Raw genomic sequence first — 10,829 nt, forward strand, 5'->3', positions numbered from 1 at the left:
CAGAATCCACCTGATGTAAAATTTCCTAAAAAAAAGGGAAAGGGAATTCTTTTAAAGAATAATAAAAGAAATATTCCAGCAAAAATCCTGTCCGAGATAGACAATGATCATGATTTCCTAATCAGAAACCATTATGAACAAATTAAATGATTGGATTTGACCCTTAAAGGGGCAAGGAGCTTGCATGGTATAAAATACTGAGATATATTTGGGGAATGGTGTTCGGATTCCACAGTGAACATTTACCCACATGTTCCAGTGCATTGTCATGTAACCTAAACTGCACAACTACTGTTGTCCTATTACTCCCTATTTGTCTAGAAGTAAACAAATACGGAATTATTTCAACTTCTTAGGTTTACAATTATTAGATCTACTGGGGAAACTGTATCAAAAGGAATCAACAGGCACTGATCCAGGCAAGAGAGCTGAATATATCTGATTTTGATTCAGTCAAATTCAGCCAAATCAAAACCTGTGACATTTCAGATCAATTTGGCCTAAAAATAGCCATCTATGCATGTATAGTTACGATGCATTTAGGACTTCAAAGATTGTTTCATTTGCAGCCAACTGAGAACAGTTTGGAAGATTAAAACCTGTTCCAACTAAAATGAAAGGCATTTGAACTTAACTTAGCATAACTATCCAGGGTACAGTTGAGTGAGTTTTAGGTTCTGGGACTGAATTCCAGTCGGTCAAATGAGCTCTTCAATCTGTTGAGGTTGCTTTAATAGTTTAATAAATCGCTTATCTAAAGCTACCTTTCTTGTAGGCAAGCAGGATGATTCAGCACTCTGTGCAGGGATAACAAAACCAGATAGATTTCGAGTAATTCAAGGCACTGTTGATGGTGAACCAGCCTAACTTGCTCATCAATGAGACTTGGAAGTGTGGGCACATCATCAAAATGGTGAACCAAATCATTAATTGGGAGGGAAGTATCAGATGGACAAGCACTGAGAAATGTTCCAGTACATTGTAATGTAATGGTAAATTGCATAGCTACTATTTCCCTATTAATCCCTATTGTTGTTATGAATTCAAGTGATTTCTTTGGGTTCGAATCAAACAAATTATCATAGATCTATGAGATGTTCACTTTTACGTTTGTCGCTGATATTACTGAGACACATTTTCAGCAGGTAGACATCTTGCAATAAACCCGAAGCACCCCCCCCACCCTGATTGTTTCAGGGAACAAATCTTGTGAAGTTTTGAGGTTGAATAGGCATTGAATGGTGCACAATTCTTGTATCTCAAGAATTTTTTTTGCCCTTTATGAATAAGTCACTGAAAGATTAGCATCAGAACAATAGACCAATAGATCAATAGATAAGAGCATTATCTTCACATCAACAATTTGGAAGAGGATTCTCAATCTATAATAGACATACCAAAAAATGACAAAAGACCATCACATTTTGACAGATTTGAAAACATCAAGATATCATTCAGCATGTGTCAGTAATCGAAGCAGACCTGTTGTCACTGAATCTTAAGAGGATGCTTAACGTTCTGCAACTCTTAAATTAACCTGAATAAACCCAACACACTTGGTAGGGATGGCATTTTGGCTTTTGAAAGATAACTTTCACCACATTACTCACAGTGTCTAATTGCCTAAATGCCATCACTACCAAGTTTATTGGGTTTATTTAGATTAATTTTCTGGTAAGTAGCACTCCCTACTAACCTACAGCAGCATATCTGAAAGGAAGCATCACTTTAGATTTGTGAATGGCAAACGTATAGAACATGTGCGATATAATTTTCCCGAAGGAGATAGACGGAGTCCTGTTTTAGAGAATAAATGATATATTACTCTAAAATTAATATTGTGAATACTGAAATTGACCATCCTCTGTGGGGTTTGCAGATTGACAGGTTGCCACTGTCAAAAGTACAAATATACATAAATCTGCAAAAAAGTAATTAATTGTGAGATTCGGAAAACCAATAGGTAACAGTGACAAAGACTGTGATTGCTGAGACTGTCAACTTAGACAAGTCAACTTTAAACGCCTTTACTTGCTACTTTTGGAACATTCAACATTGTTTTCTATTTATACCGTCTTGAAATGTTTGTTTTCTCCCATTTGCTCTTTTTCAGAAAGAATTGGGTTCTATTGACTGTCTTATGTTTCCATTTGCATCCATACAAATATTGAAATGAGTTCAGGGCTTAGGAAAGATATTAAAAGATACCACGTGTTTCTGTCGAAGGTAAAAATTCATTAATCCTAAACAATGTCTTTGCAATTGGTCCCAGTGCTCTTAAAACAAAAACTGCTTACTGGCAAACATCTTCATATACTGGTATTTGATGAATTTTAATGCAAATATTGAAATGGCTTTAGAATAAAGGCACTTTGCAGCCAGCTGCATATCACTAATGATGCTAACCTTCATTCGGTGTCCTCCCTGGATTGATATTGGCTGGACCAGCTCTGTACAAATGATCTTAACTCTGATCCAAAACAACTCCACAGCAAAACAAAAACAGCTTGAATTCACTTGACAAAATCATTGGAAATCCTTTCATTTACTTGGGATTTGGTTGAAATTGAGCTGCTCGATATATTATGTCAAATTATAATACGAGCATGTCAGCTGGAAGGCTGGGAACACTGTGCATTCTGCAACCAATATGAGAATGAAATTTGAGGGCATGATAACTCCCTGGGGTTCTAGCTATTTTTTAATTGAATTCCATGATATGAAAGGCTTGCTTTCAATCAACATAGGCAGCTTTTTTGTTTTCTTGCTTTGAGCAAGAGACCGGATTTTACCTTCTGCCCTTCATTGCAGTGATCAACTTGGGGAAATGGCAAAGGTAAAAGCTTTCCCTTTGCCTTATTTTTCTGTTCCTTGGCTGCTCCTTATTCAAAACCCTACTATTTCGGCAGTTCAGTTAACATTAAACTAAAGTGCAACTCATTCCAGCCCCAGGGCAAAGAAATGAAGACTTTCAGAGACATAACTATTCCTGTAAGGTGTGAAATTAGGTAGAAAGGGAAAATTGATTCATCACTGTGACAACCTGAATACTGGGAATTACTTTCCTGTGCATATAATATAAAAGATCAATAAGATGAATATATAAAGGCAAGTGTTATTTACCCTAGCAGTAAAAGTAATATGAGGTGTGACGTGTTGTGCATTTCAAACGTAGCTTTGTTTACCGTCCCTTAAACCCTCATAGTGGAAAAGCTAAAGAGGCTTGTGTCAGGGTCATTCTGGGTATGTTTATCACATTGTCATTACATTACAACTTACATTACAATTTAAAATTACCACATTATTATCTAATCCCAGAGAGGTGATAAGGCTACCTATTTTATGGAAATAAAAGTTGACAAAATACCAAATTTATTGCTAAAAAATCCAAGATAATATGGGAGATTTGTCATTTCTGAAAATTGCACTTTACTGTTTCAAACAAAAATGTTTGCATTTTTTCCATACCTTGCAAGAAGTAAAACAGACGTCTTCAATCACCTATTGTACTCAAAGGTGCAATATTCTTAACACCTTTACCGGTATTTTCTTCTAGAACTATTAGTAATCCAAAAAAATGGAGGGCTGAGAGCATAATTTGCAGAATTTATGAATAGGAATTTAACGAGTAAATATGAGTTGTGCACATGAGGAGGTAGGGATTCCTTCAGAGAACCAGACTTTCACGTCATTCCATTCCAATGAGATTTACATCCACAGCATCGTGCCCATGGGTTGATGGAAATTGTAATGGGATTCCTTATCCAGCAATCCTGTTTTAATTCCCAAAGCTGCCCCACAGCAGATATTGCATTCTGGCAATGGAGTGCCATTTAGAGGGATACCAATGTATGTAACTCAACTTAAAAAAANTACTATGACCCACAGACGGTGAGAATTAACACATTACACAAGTCTCAATTTTCACCCCTGTATTTCTTAATGAGCACATCTTATCATGTTTTAGAAACACAGGGAGCAATCAAAATAAGGTTAAATTCCTGCAGGATATTTACTGGTATCTTATCTTTGGTTCCTTTACAGCATGAAACAAGCAATGAAAATGTATCAGCCATCAACATTCCATTCACTCACATCTTCATAATGTTTATTAGACTAGGAAGTGAATCAGTATGAGAAAAGTGTTTCTGTGGTAGCTGAGTAGTTTGCCAGGCTGAGCGATTAGGGGACCATTTGAAAGCAGACGCTATAAATTGCAAATAACCGAAATGTATTAGATAGCAAAAAAGTGATTACTCTAATTTTAAATAAGACACTTGTGGCAATAATCCAAAGATTAAACCTCTGAATCCTCCACCAGAGCAGTGTTCAGTCATCACTGGTCCACGAATGTAATGTGACCTTGATCTTTGGAGTCTATGACAACAACATGGGTTTAAAAAAATGGTGTTCGGTAAGCCTGTATTAGCCGCAATGGATGAGGTAATTTGTCAGACTACAGCAAATTTCTGAGGTAAAAGGCCTAGGAATCAACCTGATAGGGCAAGTTTGCTAGTACTCTTGGAGGTGATTTATAATCATGGTTCTATGCTTCCTGCATAATGTATAAGCTCTGGGAATACTATTTCCATGGTCTTTCATAGCAGCGATGGATTTAATATGTGCCAAATGCTAAATAAATGGCTATTTAGCTTGTTTGTACCAGCATCGTTATACCAGGTCAGATAGGGTCATTGCTGACCACAAAATTCAGCTATAACACAGAGCTGATTACAACCATTTCCTGGAGCAGTTCCATTATTCCACCTAGAGAGCCTCAAAGCATTAATGTTATTAAAAACAATGTTCATTAAGGTTTTGCCATTATGGTGGTGCTTTTCCGCAGCAAGGTGTCAAGGGCACTAAAAATAATATACATCCTGAATTCCTGGCCTTTAATAGGTACCGCACTGCCATCTCACAGGGATCTTGTGGCCTTCAGATACAGTAACAAGCTCAAATGGAATAGGAACTCTGTCTATGAGTGATTTTAATCTTGAAGCACAAGGCAGCCTGGATTGCAACACACACTGTGCTTATGGTACGGTGTTTCGTTTATTACTGGTTTAGCATTAAAACCAAGTGGCGGAAAGAAATTTACAGCACAAGTCAATAAACTTAATGTTTTGGAAGATCTTGTGTACAGCCAAATTGATGAAACTTAACACCCAAAGTAATACATGATACAGACCATTAACTCCAAACACCTCATCTATTTATCTTTTTAAATCCTATGTATTTAGAATACTGAACTGGAAGCTGCCAGTGAAGCCATGTATTGTTCATTATTCTTGGGGTTTTAGTTATTTAAAAGAATAGAAGAAGCATTTCTGGTTTGTTTTGAAGGGGAATAATTGCATTTCCTGAACTCTACAAACTGCTAACTTGACTGCTGAGACCTGGGTGCCCATTAGCTGTGTTATTTCATGAATTCTTTGAAGTAAGTTTTTATTGAGAAATAATAAACTAAGCAAATTCACTCCACTTTACAGCATATCTGTTTGAGATGTTTTGAGATATCTTCTCAATATGAAAGGATTATCAATAAACCAAACGTAAAGATTACATTTTCTTAGCAATGTACAAACTTTCATTACTGCAAGACTTTCAAAGTAACTTTGACATCATGTATGTTAACAGTGTTTCAGGTTGCTGGGTGGTATCTCCATTAATGCTAAGCATTTCCTCTTGAAAATCATTGCAAATATCTTAAATATGGGGGTGGTGGGGGGACGGGGTGGTGGGGGGGGACAAATGGAGGACTATAATATAGCATATATGGTACTTATCACCGGTGATAACTTTTGCACTCCATAAATGTTTATTCATTAAAAATCCCACAAATTTATCAATGAAAATTGCCTATATTGAGTGGGATGAGGCAACTGTTGAGATACTCACTGTGCCAGCCCATACGTTGTTTTTCAAGCATCACTTGAGATTTCATTGCATTTAAAAATAATTGAACGCTATGCTCTTTACGCCTATCTATGACGTTGCAAAGTGCTTGGCACATATCCATTGGAATGTTAATACTTATGTGCTTATTTAATGTTGCTCTCACCTTGAAAGGCTTGCAGAAATTGTGATTTGAGACTTTGCTGCTAACATTAATTTCAACAAACTCCAGTCAATGCCGTATTGACCAGCTATGTTGAATTGAATACCACACAACCCCACTATCTTCACTGAATATAAATCACCTAAAACGACAAAGAAATTCGAATCAGCCACAGAGACGGAGCCATTTAGGCTGAGTTTTTTTCTATAAAATCTTATTTCATTAGAAACATTATGCAGCTGGCATCACTGAGTATCGGGGGTGACATTTTCTATTGTCTGACATTGACCAGATGCCTTACAACTTTCAAATAGGAATTTCAGGGAGCTTAACAAGGTGCTTCAAGGAGATTATTATTTCAAACAAATAAACAGTCAATTCACTTTACAGTATATTCTGTGAAGCACTTTGAGATGTCTCGAAAACATGATAAGGTGCTATATCGAATGCAAGATTATTATTGTTATTGTAAACTTCAGCAGGGGGATGCAATAAAGCCCACCATGCACTTGCCCATTCTTTGCAATGTGATTGTCTTCCACCTACACATTCCTGCCCTCAAAGTTTAGGCTCCCTGCATCAGCAGTCAAATATTGTGAATGAAAAGAGCTAACTATTTTTTCAGGAATTCTCAACGATTTAAAAACGGACTGGGTAGCAGATGTCACTAAGCAATGTGTGATACTTGGATTGAGTAGAATGTGTGGGGCTCTACTTCCCCAACCTCAGAAAGTGTTGTGGAGGTTGGTCCATGACATGGAAGCATGCCCAGCGGACCTTTGCACAAGAAAGGAGTCAAAATGAGCCCAGAGTTATAATGCAACTTGTATATCTTAGAATATTAAAAAAAATGTAGATTGTGTGCACTTCTTTACTGCATCTCGTACCACAGAGATTTACACAAAAAAAATTTACATCAACGCTGCAATCATTTAAGTTTCTCAAACTTTATGCCCGGGATTAGTAAACTCTAGCAACTTCGGTGTTACTTCGCTCAATGCTATGTCACATATGGCATTGTTTACTTTATACAGCCTGCTGCTGCACTGTGAATTTCCAAAGAATGTCACAGTATTCCCAGGATTTAAATAATTCTCTGCTAATTCTTGGTAAATTTACCAATCTTGGCAACGTGCACATAGTAAAAAAAATCCTGTTATCAGCACACACTGACAAGCAGAGAATAAACCCTAGAAATCTGGAAAAAAAAGTTAGTTAAATGTTACCAGGAGCTTCACAGGAAACATGGAGGAAAAAGCGTGCAGTCTATCTATCACTTCTGGAGTGGGTTGAATTACATGTGAGATTTCTGTGTGAGAGAAATGGTTAATGATCGTTTAGCATTAAGGTTAACATTCAAACACATTGGATTGTCAGTTACACTCCAGATCAGTGGTTTTTGTCTGGAACTGACCTCAACACTGCTCTCTTTCTTTTTATCATTCCAACTGAAACAGAAAAATTAATCATTAAATTCAACCAGTAAAAGGGTACTCGGCCATTAAAAGACCATTGTTCTTCAAAGAGCTCTTGGACTTTCCTAATGTTTCACGAACATGTCTCTGATAAAACATTCTCTTTTTAATATCATATTCTATTAATGATTCAAGTCTGGCTCCCTGGATGACTCAATGATCAGGACCTACTTATTCCCCTGAATGCTTGTGTTTGATTTGCACACAACATCCATGACCTGGGGCAATTATACAAAATGAAACTGAAGATGATCAATACCTTTGCTTCTATAGTGATGGTGGCATGGAAATGGGAAGGAGAAACTGACTGCAATCTGCACTAAGCATTCAGGACCGATCTTGAATTCTGAGGTCAGGATTGAATAGACACTGATGCTGCTTGACTACGGCAGATTGCAGCTGCACTCTCCAGCCTCTGGAGGACTCGCGGATGTCATCGATGAGTGTCAGAGCGAGGGCTTGCTCCTGACAGTACGACGGGCGGAGCGGGGAAGGTTGGCCAGAGTAGAACAACCTATGACAGGGTCACGCAGTCACATATCGAAAGCAGGCAGGGGGTTATTCTCTGAATGTTAGTGCATTTACTGACCTTGGCGGCATGCACTTAAAATGGGCTATTTATTGATAATTTTACCAACAAGCGGAAAATATTACTTGCTTGTTGCCTGGGTCAGTAAATTTATCAACCAGCCAAGAATGATCCTCTCAGTTCCTAAAACAAAAAGTGAGAAATTTCTCCTTTGGGAGATAATTTGCGAATCTGCTCTATCTTTCTCTATATTGGCCTTAATAGCCATGTAAGCAAACACCAACATTGAGAAATGAGCCGAATGGCTTCCTACTATGTCAGGCATTTCTATAGTTTACGGTTTAGCGCTACAGGCTTTGACAAAGGTTTGGGAGATGAACCACAGGAATTAATTATCTCTCCATTGTTACAAAATCTGTGGTTTGAATGAGTTAACGACTGTGGAGACAGAGTTCTCATTGCTCTCCTTTCATTGCGGGTACAGTTTAAGGATGTAAACAAGCAGAAATGTGAGAGATCCAGTCAAATAGAATGATCTCTCTGGCAGTCCTGATTGTTAAAAGGTGTACAGCTCCTTTAGGCCCTCTCACCCGCCTTTCTCCCTGTCATTCATCACTGTAACAGACTTGGTTATCAGCTAAATCCAACAGAGAGGGTGCGTTGATATCTTGTCAATCATCGGGTAACCTGGGTAAGCAATACTGTACTGTGTCTGCAGCATAATGTAGTCTAATCCGTGTGAACATGATTTACATAAACCATAGTGAGGCCTGAGGCTTCTGCCTTGAGATAGGTACGATGCCCTGAGTGATCTGCTTGTCTAAGTATAACCGGTGGTTTATTCCATAAGCCAAATGAATTGTTTAGTTGAACTGTAATTATTTAAACAACTGAACATGTAGCATTAGACGATAGGGAATTTTAAGCAAAAGCAACCCTGCTGTGTGAAAGATACCATTGTTACATGATCTCTAAATCAGTATGCATTACAAAGTGTAGAACCAGTTGCTGCCAAGATATTATATGTTGCACTCTCTGTAAATAATTAACAAAATGTGACATGTTTTACAGATCGGTAAATAAACCGGTTTCCAAAACTATGTCTTTGCTCTCTGAACTTAAGGAAAGGGTTCTGTGGAATACAAATAAGAGGTGGAAACCATAAGTTGCTGCACTAATTGGGGTTTCCACATCACAATGTCACATTCACAAATTCAATAATGCTCTTCTTGCACCCAATCTGTAACTCACAGCACCACCACCTTTCCCTTAGGCATCCTCGCTCTCTACCCATTTTCATACCTGCCTCTCCAATGCAGCACACACTACATTAACTTGCTGTCTATTCAAGTGTGAATATTAGTGCTGCAGAGTCACATACTCTCGCATGCATTTACAGTGTTTCAGTCAACATTGCATTTTTCAAGTTAAGGGAGGTTAGTTCTGGGAAATGGAAAACTTTCCCCGTTGGATATTTTGTGTTAATATTGAACATTCAGGTACAACTCCCTTGATAGTGAATGTTGGGTGGCTATTCCACTGTTACACAAGCGCTCTGAGACGCCGTCCGGCGTGGAGGGCACTATATAAATCCAAGTTGTTGTTGTTGAGAGGATTCGAAGTTAATAACTATGCCTTATATACAATACTCACCAATGCCACACACACATACCTGAGTCTTTGGATAGAGTTCAGAAGCAGGAACTCTGGCTGAATGACCCTAGCATACATGTACATTAAAACTGAGCCACAAAGCTACTGTACACAATGTTGCAAGGAGTTTATTTCGTAATCAAAGAAATAGGAAGAAAATACAGGTACATTAAAAGCTAGCTCATTAAATTTCTGTGTACATTTTTCATTAGACATGGCCAACAACTTTGTCTGTGATATATAACATGCAAGGCATGCTTTAAAAATGTTAATGCCAAAATTAAAATTAAATTTGAGTAACCAGTACAATCAAAGAGCCATAATCTTTTAATCAGTCCACCTTATTAAGCTTTATTATTGTACCGTTCTACTGTGTTCATAAGATCAGTCTCTGAGAGAGACTCCAGTGATTGTTGTCTAACTGTGTTTGCACATTTTAATATTCTGAGTAATATATCACACTGTTGCTAAAAGCTTCGGGCAACAATAAAGTGTGAGAAATGACCTTGCAACCTTAGTTTGACACCTGTTTCAGAAGCTATTGCCCTCCATTCAGTAGTTAGAAAAATATGAATTGTAAATCAGCTTTTAATTACACTGAATTAGATAAACACATCGCTCCTTCATTAATTATTGCAATCCCCATATTGTAAAAAATCTTTACCAATTATCATGTTCAGCTTTGACAGAAAACTCGATGGCAAATATCCACAAGCCTTGTTTATTGTTTAGTCTTAACAAATAATGACCGCCTCTCCCCACGATAAATTAAATGGCGTTCATACACGGCCTGCTATAAAACCAGAATTATTCCTTTGAGAGCTGAATTTCCTTTTAAGATTAAACACCTTCTTGTTTTTATTCTTCCTATCTCTTGACATCTCCTGCAATGATTGTAAATTGTTTCACCACTGATTATTAATAGATTCAAACATTCGGCAGCACAGGGCTAATGTTACATTTGAACACAATGAAAATACATGCTGAAAATTGTTCAGTATCCACCTCAACACTGTTTCTCAAATGAATGAAAACCAACCGGAAAGGGCTGAGCAGAAAGTTTATCAACATCCCAAAGTATTCACCCAAGATTAAAATAAAATAATAATAT

This window comes from Callorhinchus milii, unplaced genomic scaffold (assembly GCF_018977255.1).
Source record: "Callorhinchus milii isolate IMCB2004 unplaced genomic scaffold, IMCB_Cmil_1.0 Scaffold5, whole genome shotgun sequence".
NCBI classification, from domain to species: Eukaryota; Metazoa; Chordata; class Chondrichthyes; order Chimaeriformes; family Callorhinchidae; genus Callorhinchus; species Callorhinchus milii.